The sequence below is a fragment of the Notamacropus eugenii genome, chromosome 1 (assembly GCF_028372415.1).
Source record: "Notamacropus eugenii isolate mMacEug1 chromosome 1, mMacEug1.pri_v2, whole genome shotgun sequence".
Lineage (NCBI taxonomy): Eukaryota > Metazoa > Chordata > Mammalia > Diprotodontia > Macropodidae > Notamacropus > Notamacropus eugenii.
This window is the reverse complement of record NC_092872.1, coordinates 302155912-302177353: the sequence shown is the minus strand read 5'-3', so window position 1 is coordinate 302177353 and position 21442 is coordinate 302155912. Positions and strand designations below refer to the sequence as shown.

The 21442-nt window shown below is 38.0% G+C and overlaps 1 protein-coding gene across 11 annotated transcripts in view; it reads right to left on the bottom strand.

Annotated features, from left to right (window-relative positions):
- Positions 1-6772, bottom strand: part of DAAM1 (dishevelled associated activator of morphogenesis 1) — a 202787-nt gene extending 196015 nt beyond the window's left edge. For 2 of the 11 annotated variants that reach the window (XM_072629337.1, XM_072629345.1), the window contains exon 1: positions 6541-6772. The gene's annotated coding sequence lies outside the window, so the exon portion shown is untranslated. Of the gene's footprint in view, positions 1-6405 lie in introns of all 11 variants that reach the window. The other 9 variants (XM_072629336.1, XM_072629344.1, XM_072629342.1 and 6 more) reach the window with 7 other exon arrangements.
- Between the last annotated feature and the right edge of the window lie 14670 nt (positions 6773-21442).

Here is a 21442-nt window from a genome sequence, read left to right as displayed (position 1 = left end):
ACTGATAAACAGAAGTATGAGTAGTATGGTTTTATACATATTTCTAAATCTGCATCAAATGGTGGCCTTCTCTAGCGTGGGGTGGGGAAAAGAGGAAAAGACAGTTCAAAACTTAAAATTTCACAAAATAAATACATAAAATTAAGTTTTAAAGAAGAGTAGAGGCTTTGAGCCGTTAGTTTCTTGAAAGCTCTGTCTTGCATCTTCGAGGTGTTGGAAAGTTAAATAAAAAATGAATGACTCAGAATGCCTGGTCCATTCAAAGAAAAATTTCCCCCAAAACTCCAAATGAAAGAATTTTAGCTTGTGGTTACTGGCCCCTATTGAGAGAAAAAGTTTACTGAAATAAGTTGGTTACTTCTCACTATGTAAGGTCAAACTTAACACGTGGAAATATGACAAGTAAGATAAAAACCAGAGGAGGTCTCGGTAGAAGTTACAAGCACTAGTGATTACCTCACAAATCAAACACCTAAGGCTCCCAGTGGTTACCAGCTTTTGGGGTAAGCTTGTGTACATGCTGATCTAAGTAGCTGCAACCTTTTAAAAAATGATTGAACAGCAGGCCAAGATTCTTCAAGCCAAAGCCACCAAATCTTTATGCCACCACAAAAAATATTTACAAAAGGTAACTTTCCTATATTTTGATAGCTATAATTCCAGCAATAAAAAGCAATTTGACAAACAGTAGCTTAAATAAAAACCACATTCACCGAAAAATTCTTAGCACACTAGATTATTCCACAAAGATAAGAATTGAAATTCCTTGGCACACCTTCGTTCAACTCTTTAAAATTACCAGCCAACTACATAACCAATGGAGCCATCTTCACCATTGACATGCCTCTCCCTCTGACTCCACTTGGTAATTTATATCCAGAACCATGGACCACCATCTCTAACCAAAAAGTAACATCAAATATCAAGTAAATGATACTGTCATTCTTCAGCACACCTTCCTTTACCACAGACTAGAAGAGATGGTTTTTTGACTGCCTAAAATGGAGAATACTAAAAACAAAATACAATCACTCACTTCACTCATACTTCCAGTGTCTTATGAGCCTTTAGTGGCCTGGCAAAGGTTTCTGGTAGACTCTGCCTCTTGTCAGCCTTCCATTGGCTTTCTCAGTGTTCTGTTGTACAACTTTTATCTGAGAAAACTGGTTAAATTCCAGGAAAAAAGTCTCCTGTACATCAAAATATCTATACCTAACTATGTATTTTTTTGTGGGAGTAAAGAACAAGAAACAAAGTAGATGCCCAATGATAGGGAAATGACTAAACAAATTGTGGTACATGAATATCATGGACTACTGTTCACTAAGGAATGACAAGATGAGAAATTCAGAGAATACATAACTTGTACTCACTAAGGCAGAGAATTAAATTGAACCAAGAAGACAATGAATCGCTATATAATTATAATGAACAGGCTTGGCCAGGAGAAGTTGAGAAAATGTTCCTCCCTCCCTTTTTTTTTTTAGGGGGGGTAAGGGATTGGGGAAGGAGATAGCAACTTGTGGATATGCCATATTTCATATTGTCAAATATAGAAGTTGTGTTGGTTAGTTTTGCTAAACTGCCTCTTCTCCCTCCCAATTCCTTCTTAAATCATCGTTACAAGGAATGGCTCATTGAGTAGAGTAAAAGGACATAAAAAACAAAGAGATAACAAAAATAAGGACTTTTTAAAATGCTTTTTCAAAGCTAGAAGACTGACAAAGGAATACAAAAAGCTTTTTTTAAAACTACAACTGTCCAAATTGGAGCATCAGCCAGAGGAAGTTCAAACTAGGAAAATTGCCTAAAATAATATTAACTGTATAGCTAGAAGGGTCCCAAAAGGTCATGTGGTCCAAGCCCCTCACTTTTCCGGAGAAGGCTGAGGCTCAGAGAGGTTAAGTAGATCCAGCCAAGATCATGCAGGTAATAACAGTGTAAGTGGCATTTGAACGCAGGACCTCTGCCACCAAATCCTATGCCCTTTCCACTGCAGCAAATTGCCTCATCAATGAGCTGAAATCAATTTCACCTAATGCATAGGGCAGCTCAGTTAGTCCTGATTCTGGATGTTCTGCCAAAAGCAGCATGGAAAAGAACTGAGTTAGGTGAAAGAAACAGAAATGCCATGTTTTAAATCCAGCATTTATCTAGATGTTCACATATATCTAGCCTGGACAAGTCACTTAACCTTTCAGTGACCCAGGTAACTCTTAAGACCATAAGTCATCAAACAGACACTGAACCACATTGGTAAAAGAGTTCCTCATCTGGGGAGCTCCTTACTCTGATGAAATCATGGGTCCACTTATTAAAATAAATGAGCAAATGCATGTGCACACATATAAAATTAATAAGTGAGTTGAATTTCTCTTCCCTTCTGTAACCTTTAATCAGTATTTTCTATATGATGTACATATTTCAACATGTATAGATAAATATTTAGCACATACATGATAGATGAATAAAGTTATGAAATGGCTATTTCATGACTACATGGTTTAGTGGACAAAGTGACAGATCTAAGAGTCAGGAAAACAATTAACAGACATTTATTAATTTTAGGAAATGCCAGGTCCTGTGCTAAGTAGTAGGAATGCAAAGGAAATAGTTCAAACAAACCCTGCCCTCATGGAACTTACATTTGGACAGAAGAGACAACATATATATAAAGAGGTATATATAACATAAGGAATAGATACAATAGGTTTTCTGGGTCATGCCTAGTCAAGGCCAGCCCAGTGATTCAGGCTCTAGGTTGAACCTCAAGGTGACATACTTATGCAGCATAAAACATTTAACACTAAGACCATATTTTTATTCAACCATAAAAAGGTTCAAGCCCAAATCACATGACCCAATTAAATCCTAAGGACAGTCTTCTAGCTTCTTTGAAAGAGAAACTGGTCCTACCTAAGCAAAACAGGTGCTACTCCTACAAGGTAACCTTAGACTACAGTAAGGTACTAGCAGGTGGTCTTCTAATGGGTGGGGAGGGGGGTGAGGGCTACAAAAAGCCTCCTGCACAAGGTGGAATCTGAACTGAATGCTAAAGGATTCTAAGGGGTGGAAGTAAGAGGCAAGGTGAGAAGAGACAGCATTTCAGGCAAAACCAGAGAAAAAGAAGCAAAGTCACATGTGAGAAACCACACTTCTATTCTCACTGTTAATGAACTTATACTATGAAAACCATTGCCATGGGCAAATAAGATGAATTTTGCTTTTTGGGAGAATATGAAATTTGGACAATTTTAAAATGCAGACAGTTTCAATTTACCAAAAGGGAAAAACTCAGCAAGTTGCTTTTAGGATCGAAGAACAAAGAAAAGGACAATAAATGAATTTGTTACACAGGCCAACACAAGACAGTTTCAGTGCAATAGAAAGTGTCTGCTCCTTTTGGACCCTGCTAAGTTTGTTCAATTTGCAGCTCCAGCTATTGTTTTAAAAATGTTTTCAGAAAGATTTAACTAAGCAGTCTTTGTATATACCATTCAGAATTTTAAAAACTGAAGTACAAGTCTAAGAAATTAAGAATTTTTTTTAATAGAGCTGGAGGATCACACTCCAGTGCTGTGGTTTTAAACTCCCATTTGCTTCCTCCCATGTCTTCTACAGGATTGTGCTGGCACAGGCCCATTTCCCTTCTCCAGATTTATCTAGTCTCTGTCTGATCTCAGACATTCTCTTTCTAATTTTTGAGTGAACTGCTCATTTAAGATATGATGTGCCCTCTTATTCCATAAAAGAAGAAAGTCACAGAAGTTGGTTACTTGATCAGGATATAGCAATTTAATGGTAAAGCTGAATTAGAACTGCTTTAATATGTTGTCCACTGAAAGAAAACCCTTTAAATTAGGTTATATATATATGTGTGTGTTCATCCTTCGTTGCTGAAGAAGACCATGCCATCAGAGAAGTGATGACATGACTTGCACTTGACTTTGTTTTGAGTGAGGGAGGGCTGTGCAGGTCACCAGCCTCACTTCTCCTCCAGAGCCATCTGAATCCAGTGACCAGATATTCATCAGGATGACTGGAGATGACCCAGGATGCAATTGGGATTAAGTGACTTGCCCAGGGTCACACAGCTAGTGAGTGTCAAGTGTCTGAGGTGAAATTTGAACTCAGGTCCTCCTGACTCCTGCATTGGTGCTCTATCCACTGCACCACCTAGCTGCCCCAGTTATATATGTAGTGCCATTTTAAATGAACAATTCGGTTGCATTAAAAATAGTTCATTTCTATAGCAGCTCAAAGTTTACAAAATGCATTCTTCAAAAGGCATTTGAGCATCTTGGTTGGTAAGTAGTACAAATAATATCTGCATTTTACAGATAAGGAAGCTTAATCTCAATTTGGCCATAATCAAAACTTGGATTGGAATCCAGATATTAGGATTCCAAACCTAGCACTTTCCCCAGAAGAGAAGACATTTTCATTAGTTATTATTTGGGGCCTACTCTTTTCCCAATCAACTTCACAGATGACAAATTAGATTAAAGACACTGAAATTTTCTTCAGTCTCACAAAAGAAGTACAAGCTCTCAAATGGGCTGTCTGCAACATTATTTCCTTACTTAGGCTATTGTCTTGAAGAATACAGTTCCTTACCAAGGCAGAGAGAGTAGACTGTTTAAAAACCTAAACATCAGGACTGGTTTCAATAATCATGTCTTCTAAAGCAATTTATAAATGGATAAGGACTTCAGGTGACACACACAGGTGAAAAAAACAAAGAGGAACGAAGGCTCAAATACAAGTCTCTAAAACTCCCATGAAAAATACAGTAGAGAAAAATTTCCTAGGGCAGATGGGGAAATGGGGGGAGGCAATTATATGAGCAGCTCGATGGGGGGCAAGCATTTGACCACGCCCACGAAGTCTTGCCTTCCCGGGGGCTAGCAAGCCAGAAACGAAGAAAACCGGGAGAGATATTAAGACTGTACTAACAGGGTTACCATAGCAACGGAATTCATCCTCCCCCTCCTTCGGAGAGGAAATTTCGCTTCAATTCATAGTCCAGCATCATTTTCCAAGAAACTACCAATCCAATTAACAGAGCAAACCAGTTGACAGGGGTAAACAAATTCTAAATATACTGGGTCGGGTCGGGTCGGTTAGGGTGGGGTGGGGTGGGGGTGGAGGTAACAGTAAAAATGGAAGGAATAATACTTCATTCGGGAAAGATCTAGGTGCTGGGTTAGGAAACAAAGTATTTAGGACTGGAAAGCCTTTCTGGTATTAGTCCCTTGACCTCCAACACTTTATCCAGAAGGGTGGAAACCTGGCCAGCTCAACACCACTTCCTCCTCAGGACATTCAGAGAATGTACCCGACAAGTCCCCGCGAATTCCCCGCGAAGAGACAGCAACAAATCACCCAGCTGAGCTGGTGCCTCCGGATGCAAGCTTGGCCCAAGTGCCCTTCATCTCGGAAACCGTGGAGAGGGCAAGGGCGGAGATGCGCACCGCCTTGGGGATGGGGACGGGAACAACCAGCTAGACAGCTCAGTGGCTGGCACCACAACCCACTGCGGTGGCTTTAACCACCATTCGTTTCCTGCACTGTCTCCCGCCCTCCCAGCTGTAGGGCTCTTCTGCCAGACTCATTTCCACAACACCCTGCCGTTCTCCACATACATAGTCTCCGACATTCTGCTTCGAACTTTGCACGGATCTCAGCCCTTAAGATTGGGGCAAGAAATGGTGATTTCTATTTGGAGATGGGGAGGGCAGGGGGAGAGTTAAACATTTCGCCTTCCCCACAGCCACTCCTCTACTGCTAAGAGTTCAGAGCAGCCGAGATAAGGATCCCTCCTTTCTCATAACCTACGCTTTGTTACCCCAGTCCCCCGACCACAGGTTGCCCCCGCAGCGCCCCCAGGGCGAGGGGGCATTAGGTGAAAGGAAGCGAGTCTTTCGGTAGCAGCGCTGCCCAGCAGCACCAAACAACTGGGGCCAAAATTTCTCTTGCCTCCCTCTCCCTTGCCTTCACTGAATCCCCGAGGTGAGGAGGCGCACTGGACATGATCAATTTACCTCGTGCAAAAACACATCTGAAAACACATGAAAGAAAAGGGGGGCGTGGAGGGATGTGGGTAACAAGCCTAATATTTTTCCCTAAATCCCCTTCTTCCCTGCTCGCCTCAGTTTTGCATTGAGGTGCAGCCATTTTTCCAACCCCCACCCCAGCCCAGGGGCAGTTAGACTTCTCAATCCAAGCCCGAAAGCCCAGAACTGTCTCGTTTCACCACCCACCCATACCCAACCAGAACGACGGGTTTAAAATTTACCTACTTCCTCCCGCAGCTTAAGGAAAAGGAGAGGGCGAGAGAGAGGGAGAGGGAGAGAGAGGAGGAGAGGGAAAGGCAGAGAGGAAGAGCAAACCCCGCAAACCTACCGCCCTTTCCGAGATGAACACGCAGTCTGCTCGCTTCCTCACCGTGCCCTCTGTGCCACTTAATGAATGAGAAGAAGCTGCGTCCCCTTGAGCTAGAGGGAGGGACAGACGTGCAGCGCGACGTTCCCTCCTTACCTGGGTAACCTCCGAATGCTGCGAAAGGCAGTTCGGAATACAATGGGATCCTTTTAAAGAGTTTCCCCGTAGTGGCTAGTATGTTACAAGCTCGCAGGTGACATCACTCCCAGCCTAATAGGATACAATGTAGCGCTGACTGCGCATGGACTTCCCGGCTGGGGCCCCGGAGAGCGCTGGGAATTGTAGTTACTTCCTAGGGATTCAGTCCCTGGACAGCTTCTCAGAGACTGGATGCCTAGGACTACACTTCCCAATGCAGTCCTCGGGAACCTCTGCCTCCTCCTCTCAAATCCTCCCTCACTTGGACACGCCTCCCTCCCTCTTCTCGCCCCCTCCTCATCTCCTAGGCTCTCCCCGTGGTCATTCAGATAAGGAAGGAGTGTCTTGGCGAAAGGGAGAGTAGGTCTAATGACCCTAATCTCTTTTTCCTGGACCTTTACTGTAACCCAATTTGCGACCTTTTGATCTCCCAATTAGACTTTTTCCCTAGTTCGTTTCCGGACTTCTTTGGGAAAAAGGGAGAGACATTTACTTGCCCCAGAGAGGGGGCATTGTCCACTCAGGAATCTTTTAGTTCCAGTCGAGAGAACAAAATAGACTCTCGTTCTATTCTCCATAGTTGAGGAATCAAAGGGTTCGATAGTTTTTTCTCTTAAACAGCGTCAGACATATGCTTACTCTAAGTTGATTTAAATGACCCCAAAATGCTGAGTTTCCTCTTCTCTTTTCTCCTTGGCCCCTGTCTCCTTGTCCCTGTATGCAAGAGAACAGGACCAAGCAGAACTCGGTGGAATCAGTCAGTAGAAAAAACATGGTGACACAGTCCCTGTGCTATTCCCGGGGCTTAGGTGGACTTCCCCATCTGCTGAAGTGCCAGTCCTTATTTCCCATGGTAATGTGTAGCCAGGCTTTTGTTCAATTCTGGAGGTAGTCTTATTGTTCTTGCTTTGAACTCCCTTTTAAAAACATTCTTAAAAAAAAAAAAAAAAACTTCAAATCAATTCCCCCTCCAAGATATTTCCTTTCTTTTTCTATCACTTTCCTTTTTTTTTATTTTTTAAAGCAAGTTCCTAATTCAAACAACAAAATCAAGATGGGGAAGTGCTAGAATTTAACAGGATTAAATGTCACATTTGCAATGAGATCATTTTGGAATAAAATTTGGCTAACCAAAAGTTAGAGAGCACAGCATATCAGAATTTAGCTGTAATAATAGTAATAATAATAGCTAGCTAGAATTTGCATAGCATTTTGTAAATGTCTTATTTCCCCCCTCACAACTAGCCTAGGAGGTAAATGCTATTATTATCCCCTTTTTATGGATGAGAAAGCAGAGGCAGACAGAAGTTAAATGACTTGCCCAAGATCACATAGCTAGGAAGAGCCTGAGGTCTGATTGGAGCTTGTCTTTCTGACTCCAGGTTCAGCACTATCCATCCATTGCACCACCTAGCTGCCACTACTTCAATATTTGGCTTCTAGGTTTTTAGTTCTTTACGTTTAGGTTCAATGCCTAGGATTTGGTGGGAAGTTAAATACTAAATCTTACTGAAAACTAAGAGGTTATTGATGAGCCTTCAAAATATATTATTATATATCCACTTAAAGAGGTGTTTCTTTGCTATAGTACAAAAATGTTGGGCTGCAAGATTAATGCAGTCATTCTAGCTCTATAATCCTATGATCCTATTTTTTTAAAAGATTTTTTTTTAACATTTGCTTTAGTCTAAAACAATCTTGGATTATTTTGTTTCCCAAAAGTCTTACAGCAGGTTGAAGAACTGCACCAAGACTTTTGGGACACCATGTATTTCAGAACCTCAGAATGCACCCCACATGTTCACAAGGACTATTTGTGTCCACCTTGTGGCATAACATTCCAAGGTCATCTTAGTCCAATCAGTCACAGTCCAACACACTGACACTTGACTCTTTTGATCTTCTTTAAGAATGAAGGACAACAATAACCTAGCCTACAAAATGGGCTGTGTCTTTTTCAGAAGGGGCTAATGGAGAAGTTTTCAAAAACCAAAAGAAAAGGTTCCAATGGTAATCTTGGTATATCAAGAGAAACTGAGGAAATTGAACCTCTTTTGGTGAATTTGTGGTAGCACAGGGAACACCACAGGATGGTCAAGCATGATTATGGTATGATCTACATGTTGTAAGGAACATCCAATGGTCATAGATATGTTCCACAAGAAGAGAATGTCCTCTTTTATCTCTAGTAATTGGCTAAAAGTTAAAATTTTCACGTTCAAATATTTTAAAGCCTCAGGAAAGCAAATTACTTATATGCTGAGGGAGCAATTTTTATAGAGTTTAATTTGCTTTAATATAACAGACACTTTCCAGCATACATCCAACACACCTACTCCACAAGAAAAGCACATTCACTTTAAATTGTCAATTAAAACTATGCAATAGCATTGTTTCAAATGATTGAAAGCAAATTTTTCTACTTTTGCACGTTACTGATTGTTTTTTATTTGTCTATTCATTATTGAATTTGTTTCACTTTGCTTTTCAGTAGGGACATATAATTTCATAGATGTAGGCAATGGAATGGAAATTTTACCAGTGCAAATTTCCATCTCATCTACAATTTCTTGCCCTAGAAACTAGGACACTGAAAGGTTAACTCAGTGGTCTTCAAAGTAGAAACTGTGGAACAATTCCAAGGGGAGTCATGGCTTGATCCCAAGGACTGTGTAACCAGTCAGAAGACAGAAAGATGGGTCATATCCCATTCATTCCTATGGCCAATACTGAGTCTGTCTTTAACATAGCTATACCCCTCACTCTGCCTTCAGAAAGCCTGCTATGACTTTCCAGATATGGCCTCAGAGGGCAGTTATAACTTAACCCAACCCAAGAAGGTAAAATTCTCTGCCTCCTCTCCACCCCACCCCTATCATTTCCATATTTTTCATCCCTCCCTCACCATTCCTCACCTTATTGCTACTGAAGGTCACCCCTTAGTGGTGGCTAAAATCTAAAAACATGACTACTTCCAACTCACATTCTCTATTTTTCATTTTTCCCTATGAAAGAGTAACGCAGAGTGAACTGGTATTGTTGAGTTTTAATTACATTATCTTTTCTCCAAAACCTACTCTTCTTCTAAACTTCCATTATTCTATTGAGGGCACACTCTTCTAGCCACCCAGGTTTGCAACATTGACCTTATCCTTGACTCATCATCTCTCTCTCCACAGATCCAATTAGTTGTCAAATCTTGCTATTTCTACCTTCACAATATCTCTCCCTTTTATCCCCTTCTCTCTACTCAGCTATTATCCTACTTCAAGCCCTTCTTATTTCTTACCTTACATTGTAATACCTTACAATGGTCTCCTAGTCTTCCTGCCACAAGCTGAGTTTGGCTAAAGCCACTATGGTAATTCAGACTTCAGAATGGAACAAAAGGAGACACTCAGAGATAATTAATAAAAGAAAGTTAACATCAGTATCAGGGGAAGAACATTCAGAGATGAGAAAGAATATTCAGTGAGGAAAGAGTATTGATTCATGGAGCTATTGCTTCCCTGTGCCCAGTATTGATCATACAGGTCTGTTGGTAAAAACCCTAATGGAGGAGCACTGTGGCAATTTTTGCCCAGGCTTTTTTTTTTTAGGATACCAGAAAACTACGTCAACAAGATAAGCCTATAGTTCTCTGTACTAATTAAGTCTCATTAATGGTTTCAATAACTTTTGAGGAAAAATTAGCCTAGATTGTTTAGGGCAGGACCTTTCATATTGCTCCTACCACAGCACTCCAATCTATCCTCCACACACCTTCCAAAGGAATTTTCCTAGAACACAGGAATGACTATGTCAATTCCCTACTCAACTCCACTGGAATTCTAGTGACTCTAGGATCACATTTTATTTAATTTTGTTTCATGTTTTTTAAAATTTCTTTTTTATGTACATACTTATCAATGTATCAATACAAGTATATCACGTATAAATAATTAAACACACACCTACTGCGTTTGTATGCCAAAAAATTATCACTGAAAGGAGTACATGCCCAAAAAAGTTTGGAGAGCACTGAATTGTCAATTGCCCAGAGTTACACATTAGAGGCAAACTCACAGAGGATGATGTCAGGGACAGAACTTGACTCCTGACTCCAAGAACTGTCCTTCCCCTAGACAGGTCCTCTCACTTATACAATATTTCCATTCTTAGTTCCTTGCCTTTGCACAAGCTCTCCGAAGCTTAAAATGCACTCCCTTCTTATCTCTACCTTATAGTATACCAAAATTCCTTCAAAACTTATATTAAGGCATATCTCCTATATGAGACCTTTCTTGACTCCTTCAGCTACTCGTTTCCCTTTTAAATTAATTTGTATTTTGCAGAATCATAGAATTTGAGAGCTGGCCATTTAGTCTGACCAATAAATGAACAAAACCTCCTATAAATATGTCCTGCAACTGTTGTCTAATTTCTGCTTAAACACCTCTAAGGAGGGTGAACCTTCTACCTCTCTAGTCAGCCTACTCCACTTTTAGACAACTCTAATTACTAGGAAGTTCTGCCTGAATCTGCCTTTTTGCAACTTACAACTATTGCTCCTGTAGGGTCAAATAGAACAAATTATATGCCTCTTTTATATGAAAGCCCTTTAAATAGTTTGAGACAGTTGTCCTATCCTCCCTGAATTATCTCTTTTTTATGCTATGCATCCACAGTTAATTCTATCCATCCATTTTCATTCCATTCTACCATGCTCTTCGGTCCCCTCTGAGTAATCTGTTCTTCAGGTTAAACACTCCTATATTTCTTTAATTGATTCTCGTATGTCAAGAACCATCTTGGTTACTTTCCTTTAGTCTAACTTATTAAACCATAGCACTCAGAAATGTACATGGAACTCCAAATGAAGTCTGACAAGGTCAGCATACAGTGGGATTATCAACTCCCTCCTGTAACTGGGTCCATCTTTTTCTGTTACTCATTTGCCTAAGCTTAGGGTAACATAAACCCAACAGATACAGCAAAAAACAACAATGCCTTGTGTTCATGGCTACATGGCAATTAGGTTTAAAAAAAGTGAGCTTGAGGCTCTTCCATCAGTTCTTCTTCCCCCTCACTTAAAAGCCACCAGGGAAGAAAGATTTCTTCTGTCCATGACTTGTACAGGCACATTAAATTCCTGCTTAGCAACCAGTTAAAAGACTTCATGATTTCTCTGTAAACTGTCAGGAAACAGTAAAAGAACAGCTCCACTACTTCCACTATTACAAACTCCCAGAAGTATGATCATGAAGCCTCCATGTTGTAGTCTGCAGGAGGCAGAAAATAATTGCGTATGCTATCAGGTCTATGTTTCCTTCTCTTTCCCCTACCAATCCCTGTTACAGAAGAAGTAGTAAAAACTCTAAAGAATGTGATAAAGCAGCAAAGTCTGACAAGAAAACATTAAGATGTTCCCTAGACTTTAGTCTCTACTGGACTAAGGGTGAAATATACATTTTAAAACATTTATACTCATATTCTGTCCCCTTGCTGAAGGATATATGCAATCATCAGAGATTATCCGATTTAGAGTCAGGAGGGACCTGCATTCAAATTCTCCCTCTAACTTGCTTCCTTGATTTCTATGATAGGGGATTTAAGACAGATAAATTTCTTGTTTGGTATCTTTACCTTTTAAAAAACTCTTCCCAATTTTGACTCTCCAAAAATCAATGCTCGAAAGCCATCAATTCTGTAAAAACATATTCCCCTAATTTGCAAAATAAGTTGTCCATGTATGCCAAGTCACTTTCCTTTTTTATCTAAAATATTCCAATCTTTGATTTCTTGTCATTGATGAATGTTATTGGACAATTCCAACTGGTATCCCTTGGTAAACGACTTATCTCTTCTTGGATACTTACAAGATGTTTTCTTTTACCAAATATCTCTAGAGCTTGAAGACTAACTTTCTAGAGAGTTAACCTTGAAACCTTGGATTTTTTCTCTGCTGACATCTTACCTATTCTACTGATACATACTCTGCTTTCTATTTTCAAAATATCCAGGCAGTTTTCTTGTATGATTTTTTGAAAATATAATATTCAGGCTTTTTGTCTCATTGTGTTTTAATAGGGGGCCAATAATTCTTAGTTATTATTATTAGTTGTAATTCTTAATAATTCTTGCCAAGCTCTATTTTCAAGGACCGTTAGTTGCTTTGGTATGTGTTCTTTCCATTCTGTTGTATTTTGATTTTGATTTAATGTTGCATGCATTTGTGCATTTTTAAAATTCTACCTTTTTCTATTCTCTTTTTCATTTTGTTCAGGGCTATTAAAATTTCAAATTTCTGTTACAAATCATCAATTAATTTTTTTTCCTTAAGTGCTCTTATTTTTCTCCCTATCTCTTCCTTTATTTCTTCTAATATGATTTTTAGCTACTCTGGAGGTCTTTCTGCTTGAAAGAATCTAATTGTAGTTTTGCAGAATTATCCCTTTCTTCTGGAGATTTCACCTCATCTTCCTTTATCTCATTGAATTATTTAATTATATTATGATCTCTTTTCTGCTTATTCATTTTTTCAGTCACTACTGGTTTTTCAGTGGAGTTTTCCTTGTGAGGTTTTTCCTCTTTTTTTTTTTTATTGTGGTTCTCTTACTTCATTTGACACATTCCTTTTTTTTGAGATGATGGAGATTTTGGTGTAGATATAATTCAGCTATCTTATTGGAAGTTCCAAGAAGGGTTTTAATACTTAGTTCTGATATTTTTTTAAAAGTCTGACTATTGCTTATAGAAAATGAGCATAATTCTTCAAAAATAATTCCTATGCCAATTTTTAGGTTTCAAAATTCTCTATCTACATGATGTGTTGTGTTGAATAATTTCTAGAAAATAAGATACTTTCTATTTATTTAATAGCTATGTGGTATGATCAAGGGTATGATCAGTGACATTATATGTAATACACTTAACGTATTTGATGTTCACAAGAAAAATATTCAGAAAGACGTGAACTGAATAAATCTAAGGAATTTTATCTATTTATAACCATGCTGAATCTTTAGATGAAAAAATAATCACTTGTTTGAAATTCTAGGATCTAGGTTCTCAGTCCCACAGTGATGTAAGTGAGGGTTTGTCATTAGAGATAAGCTTGTTCTTGGAGTCCTTAAGGTTACAAAGACAGCTTTGTAACCTTGCAACAAGGTATTTCTTATACTTTTTTGATTGAGACAGAGTCCAATTACCAAATTTCACTATTTTAATATAGAATTATATAGTAAAGTTCCAATACAGCCTAGCTGATCTAAGAAGGAGAATATGTATATAACATATATATTTATATATGTACGTAACATATATTACATTTATATAATATATATATGTATGTGTATATGTGTTGTACTTCACATTCAAAGATGGCTTGCACAAAAGGGATATACATTGAAGTTTTTTCTAGTAGTAGTGATGGATTTGAATTCATCTTCCCCAAAGTCTCCTTTGTCATAAAAGTTGTGGGACCAGAATAAATACCAGAATAAAATTAACTAGCTTATATGAAGATCAAATGAGGTATACGTGTATTTATCTAGAGACATACACATAAAAGCCTATACTTGCACTTGTATGTATGCATGTTTTTAATTTTGTGACTAAGTTAAAAATACATAAAATAATCTGTTCTGTCTAGCTTAATTTGTCTTTGTAAAGAGAAAATAATTTCTTTTGAAAATTTACTAATGTTTTTTCTAATAAATTTATAAACTGGCTACTGAGATCTCCTTCCTCACTACTTAATCCAACTAATCATTGAATAAGACATATCTAAGAGATTTTGGAGCTAGATGGCACAGTGGATGAAGCCTTGAGTCAGGAAGACTCAAGTTCAAATCTGGCCTAAGACATTCACTAACTGTGTGATTCCAGACAAGTAACTTGACCTTATTTGCCTCAATTTCTCATCTGTAAAGTGAGAAAGAAGTGGCAAACCACTCTAATATCTTTACCACAAAAATCCCAAATGGGGTCAGGAAGAATTGAATATAACTGAAATAACTGAGCAAAAGTGATTTTCAACAGAAGGGGAGGGAAGAGACACAAAAGACAGTTTTATAGATGACCTCAAATTTATAGTTCGGTCAATTTCAGATTCAAGAGTAAATCTTGTGTGACTAGAAATAGAATTGAGAGATTCACTTAAAACTATTTTTAAAGATTCCCGACTTACAATACTCAGAGAGCTATATTAGATGTTTGAGCTGAAAAGATGAATAAGAAATAGTCTTTGCCTTCAAAGTTTTTATAATTTAGTAGACAAGATATCTTAAGTGCTATAGGAAAGGTTCCCAAAAAATGTCCTATGGGAGTTTGAAGGAGAAGAGATCACACTTGATTGAGGCAGAGCAAGGAAGGTTTAATAAGGTGACTGAAAAAAAGTGACAGTTGAGATAGGACTTGAAATCTAGGTAAGAATTTGGCAGATAAATATAAGTATAAAGTGAAGGAGAGTGTTAAAAACAGAAGGAATACAATAAGCAAAGACACAGTGATAATAAAGCATTGGTTTTATTCAGGAGAGTAAATAGTCTAGCTTGGTTAGAATATAATTAGGGAAAGAGAGATAAACCTGGGAATGTATCTGGCAAAAGAGAAAGTGTTTTAGAGTTAGGGAATCTTACACATGCTTATTACAAAACTATTCCTATTGGAAGAGGTCTTTTTTTCTCCTTCAGGATAACCTCACCCAGAACTTTCAAGCCCAATTATAGAAGAAGAAGAAGATGTTAAAAATTAGTTATAATTATTCCCTGTGGTAGAACTTGATAAATATAACACTGCACATATTTTCTGATTTTCTATTTTGTGGAGGACAAAATATAATTTGTGGGTGGAAAAAGACAAATTAAAAAGATTAAACAATCCTCTTTTATTATGAATTACAGCCTATGCCTGCTCACACCCACATCCACATTTACATGCAAACATAGTTTATTAAAAAGCCTAGTGAATCCTTTGTTGTCTCAGCAGTAAGAGTACATTATTTTTAAGGAAGAGAGGGCTTTTTCTTCATTCTTATGTAAACCAACCAATTTAATGATTACAGAAATAATGGTTCAAAATAAAAGAATTCATTTGGATATTTGGAGCAGCCTTCCCATCCCAGACACAGTGAAGAAAAGTTGCTACAATCACTGGGTATTTTTATGAGATCTGACTGATTTCATTGTCAATCAACCTAATTAATTGGCTGCAGACAGTGAATCTGTAACTATAATGAGTCTACCCAAAGAATGATGTTTCTTTAATGATAACACTGAAAATAGTATTGTATGGTAATAGAAGTGTATGGTAATGAAAATAAGATTGTCCCCATTTTAAAGATGAAAAAGCTGAGGTTTATGTTAAATGATCTATATATAAAATAGATGATATGGGAACTAAATAATGATCAGCTGCCTCATTACCTTTCTCCCTCCATGCTGTTTCTTGAATAAAAGTCTGAAAGTAAGAGCTATCATGATTTATAGAGTATAAATCATCAGATTTGGAGTCAGGAAGGGCTGGGATTCAAATTCTACCTCTACTACCTAACTGGATGACCATAGGCAAGTTGTTTACTCCCTCTGAGCCTGTTTCTTCATCTCTAAAATAAGGATAATAATATCTATAGCATATACTTCAAATGAAACAATACACACAAAGTGTTCTAAAAACTTTAAAGTATTACAGAAATATCACTCATTGTGTTTGTCCTTTATTCTTGAAGAGGACTATAATGTCTGGGAGATGATCACGTGTCTTGCAATTGACTAATTTGAGTGAGGGAGAGCTGTGCACAGTCACCAACTTCACTTTTTTCTCCAGAACCACCTGGGTGCAGTGGCCAGATATCTCTCGGGATAACTGGAGATGGCTCAGGCTGCAGTGGGGAGACCTTGGCCCTTTTAAGCTAAAGTTTTTTAGGTTCTCTCTATGAGTAAGGCAAAGCCCATTCAGTAAATAGGTGTCTTTAAGAAGTGAATCTAGGGATGACCTCTTTAATTAAAAAAAAAAAAAATTAAACTGGAAGGAGAAAACTCTCAGGAATGCTGGCCAGAAGAGAAACAGTTGCTATTTTCATTCACTCTGAGCCAGGAGGGCCCAAGAAACTACCATTAAGTGGTGCTTGGGCTGGGACCTATTGTTGTCCAATACTTGAGATCCAGAGTGAAGTGAATTTAAGGCAAACCTCAAGTTTTATTGGCAATTAAGTCATATAGCTATGCTAAAAATTTACCAGATAACTTGGGAGAGGAAGGGGAGGGTCAGCCCTTCTTCCCCCAGGGAACAAAATTTAAAAACAAAACAATTCAAAACTGTGGTACTTTGCTTTTAATACACAATACTTTATTGATGGTTTTACATAAATGGTTAACTCCAAAAACAGAAGTAAAGATCCATCATGGCTTATTCATCTTTACCTCCTCTACATGCTTATTTCAGGGTCCTATGCAAAATTGGCATTAAGGAAGATTTGAATCATGTACTGAAAGAAACAATGGACTTCTGGAGTATTAGGAACCCTGAAAAGTCAGTGGCTGCAAAAATTACCAGCTAAAAATGAGCACGGAAAAGGAGAAAGGAAAAATCTTTCATTTTCCAGAGTTGTCTGACCTGCTGGGATATTCTAGCAACCAAATAAAGAAAATACACCTGAACTAAACCTTGGTCTCTACATACCAGCACTAGCATCTTAACATTGTTGTTGTCTCATGAATGCTATGTTGGTAGCCCACTAAACATCTGTTCTACGGATAGAGTTAGGTCCTCACTCTGAAGAGATGGCAACCTGAAACTGTCCAAGAACCATGGGAAAAGAAAACATCAAGTTTTCCATCTATTAACTGGAAACCTTAGTTATGTTTTGCTCTCAGATATTTAAGCATGAGAACTTTCTGTCAGGTTTTGACTATCTCTGTGACTAGATCATCTAGTTGTTACCATCATTCTTAATTAAGGCCACTTGTAGGAACTGAGTTCTAACGTTTGTCTAAAACAGAGAGCATATGCTGTTCAATTGTTTCAGTTGTGTATGACTCTTCATGATTCTATTTGGGGTTTTCTTGGCAAAGATGGTGGAATGGTTTGCCATTTCCTTCTCCAGCTCATTTTTTAAATGAGAAACTGAGGCAAACAGAATTAAGTGACTTATCCAAGGTCACACAGCTACTAAGTATCTGAGACTAGATTTGAACTCAGGAAGTCTTTCTTTTTCCAAGCCTGACTCTCTATCTATGTTGCCGCTTACCTGCCCAGAGAACACATAGAAATGTAAGAAATTGGGTGGGGGGTAGGGAGTTTGAAATGAAGGTGACTTCTACCTGGAACATGCACTTCCCCCAAAAGTCTGTCTTAATTGGCCCCAGATTTTTAAATGCTCACTCTGAATGAGGAATTCTCAGCCTTCCCTTTGTCAAAATTATCTGCTAAATTCTCACATTATACTTTATAGCTGAATCATCTCAGTTTATCTTTGCAAATACCTTTCCTGGGTAGTTTTTAAAAATTTATTTTAAGTTTCTTTTCCTTTTCAAACACAAAATCTCAAATGGATATTCCAATCTTAAAGTAGACACATTAGTGTGTTGTCAAGAGAGAGAGGAGAGAAATGGGACTAAGGCTTGTCAGTAAGAAAAATATGTGCTGAATATATTTTGTAGGGGTCTTCAGTAGAAGAAGTCAGATCTATCTAGTTTGCTGGTGGCTGAAACCTCTTTGTTGCAAATTGTCTTGGCAGATTTATTTTCCTTCATTGTTGGAGTTTGTTAGGTAAGAGTTCAGTTACACAGCAGGGCATGTTAGTGCTTACTTTCTGGATTGGTAGCTTAGGGATAACTTTGGTCCTGTATTACATGTGAATGCTAGGATGTGGAATTTCTCATGGAAAGCTACATTTCAGCACTTTATGGCATGGTATGTTTTCCTTTTGAGAGTATTTTCCCCTTGCCAAGCTGTGGCTTTAACCTTCACTGTTGGGTTCTCAGTGCCCTCTCCTTGTGTCTCAAGCTGCTAAAATAATATTTTGGAATGTCAGAAGACTAGCCACCCAGATAAAAAGAGAAAGGAGATATTGAAATGCCTTATTCTCATTTTGCTTTCCTTTGAATGACATGTTTTCTTCTCTGGGATTTCTTTAATTGATTTAGAAAATTATACTTATTTTAATGTAAACAGTATAAAAACAAGTAGAAAACCATTCCCATTACTTTTCACACATGCATAACAGCAATTCAGAATAATTCAGAATCACTTCCCATTAGATCCATTCAGTAAGGGAGATAAATGAGTTCTGCTTGAAGTTATGCCGCCCCAGGCTATGAGCCCTTAAGATTTTACAAGTTGGGCAGCTTTGAGTTGGTTGACACATGAATGAGAAATATCCAGAGAAACTCCAGATGTTTCTTAGAGGAATGCAGGGTTTTACCAAATATGCTTTTGTCTCTAATTCAATAATAGTTGGTCTCTCTGCAGAGTGCATCAGTAATTACCAGTATTATTTCATCATATCTGCATTAAACATCTGGATATATAATCTGTGCATGATTGTTTTCTAAATGTGAAATGATTTAGTTTTTTTAATGCATTTGCATCTAGAGCTTTCATATGACTTCAGTGTTAGTGGCATCTAGCATTTTTAAATGCAATCCCTTTCCAAACACAAACCTCCTTCCCAAAGTCCAAATTTTTAGAGATCAAGTGCAAATTGGTTTGAGATGTACAAGGTTGCTGCCTTCAATTCAATGAAACAAATTTGAAAGTAGTTCTCTCACCAGAGAAATCCAACCTTAGTTTCTTAATGTAAATATCATCAAAAGATAATGTATTATGAAAGGAAGAATTATTTCATTAAAAGAGCCTCAGTAGCCAATGAAATAAAGTACCTCTGGCTTTGTTTGTAAAGACAAAGTTTGAAGCATCTTACCCAAATTCTATCAAATCAATGAGAAGAACTAAAGCTATCCCACACTCATGTCAACTACAGGCATACGCCATTCAATTTCATTAATGGGTTTCAAAACATAGCATTAGGTCAATAGTAGGGGGGATGGTAATTCTATAATAATTAGCCAGAGACGGCTAACAGGATGGTCAAAGGGTAAGACTGCTGGACTTTCTGAATTAGGAAGTCCTCAGTTCAAATCTCACCTCAGACATTAGTTGTGTACCTAAGGCAAACTACTTAACCTCTCAGCATTAGTCTTTTTATCTGTATGAGACAGGCTTAAAAACACCTACCTCACAGGGTTGTTGTGAAGAACAAATGAGATAACAAATACACTGCTTTACAAACCTCCTAGCTCTATATAAATATTAGCTATTATTATTGTTATAGCAGGGATTGGCAAAGTTATACTGATAATTCATTAACAACATTCATTAATGGTATTATATATAATATATAGCTATATGTTATATATATACACACACATACATACATATATACGTAATTGATAGTTCATTAACAGTCAGTAGTTTCCCATGGATCTGGTTAAAGAGAAGTAGAAGGGCAAAGCAGTTTCTGATTATATTGGGGTGTTCACTCTTCCTTATGGTGTGTGGGAAGCAAAAGAGGGCAAGTGTTTTAGTGAATGAGTACTTGAAAAGGCTAGAAGTTCCACAATAGGGTAAAGGTACATGTAATCTATATATCATGTTGTCCCGGGCTGGCTTCCTCTTTTCTTTCCACTGACCTTAGATGAGGACTTCCTGATACCATGAGAGCAATGGAGACTAAATGGCCACTGTTAATGAATTTATACTGCCAGGTTTCCATAAACTGGATAACAACTAAGGCTATGGTTATAGTGATTTCTGCTACAACTATTTTCACCCATGCTATGTTCAGGGATATCAGTAAACAATGAGTGGAATCCTGAGAGAATAGGAGAAGAGATTCTGATATTGGAGGAGCAATGGATATAGCATGTGGAGTCTTTAGTTCTTGAGACTACCCACTTTTATGAATAATACTGCCAGGTAAGCTGAGGGGAAGAGGAGGGAGACCAAATGCTTTCATTACTTTCCCTACTTTCTCCTATTTGAGTCCATGATGCTGATACAGGAACAGATATCACCTTCTCTTATTCCATTTCCTGATCTGTAAGTAGATGTGGATATAGCCACATCGAAAGGTCTATGAAAGTAAGCAGAAAGAGGAGATACAGGAGCTAGATGGAGGTGCTTATCTTCACAATACAATACTTGATCTGTTTTGTTTTTCTTTACCATATGGGCAATTAACGATGTGGTCATGCAATGCCAAAACTCTGAATCTATGATTATAGGTGATTAAGAACTGAAAGATGGGAGCCCCAACAGATGGGATGAGTGCTGTTGGATTGGATCTAGACCTCATGTTTTAAGCTTTAACATTTTGAGTAACATTCTATGTCTTATTCTAGTCTTGTTCTACATAAATTCCAGACTCAGCAAGTAAAGGTTGAATCAAGATCTGGGTATGGTGGTGAATGACCAGATTAGATATCTGCAAGCTAACTATTCCCTGGTGGCCAGTAGAGATGCTGCAGACTTTTAAGAAGGTTATCCAGCCCAAGTGCCAGAGACTAACTGATGAGACCACTGGGATCATGGCTTAAGTAGAATGCTGCCTGGTAGGGAACTTTAATTGCATTTCCTCACTGAATAATTAATACAGGAATATACTATAATCCTTGATGTTAGTGTCTTTCCTCTCTTAGCATCAATTTATCCTTCATATACCTTGTTTGTGGACTTTCCTTGTTATACTCCAAATGGGCAGCACCTCAGTTTCTTTTTCTGTATTATCTTCTCCCATTAGAATATAAGCTCCTGAGGCCAGGGGCTATCTTCCTCCTACTATTTGTATATATCTTCTTGTATTTTGATTTTTTGGAAC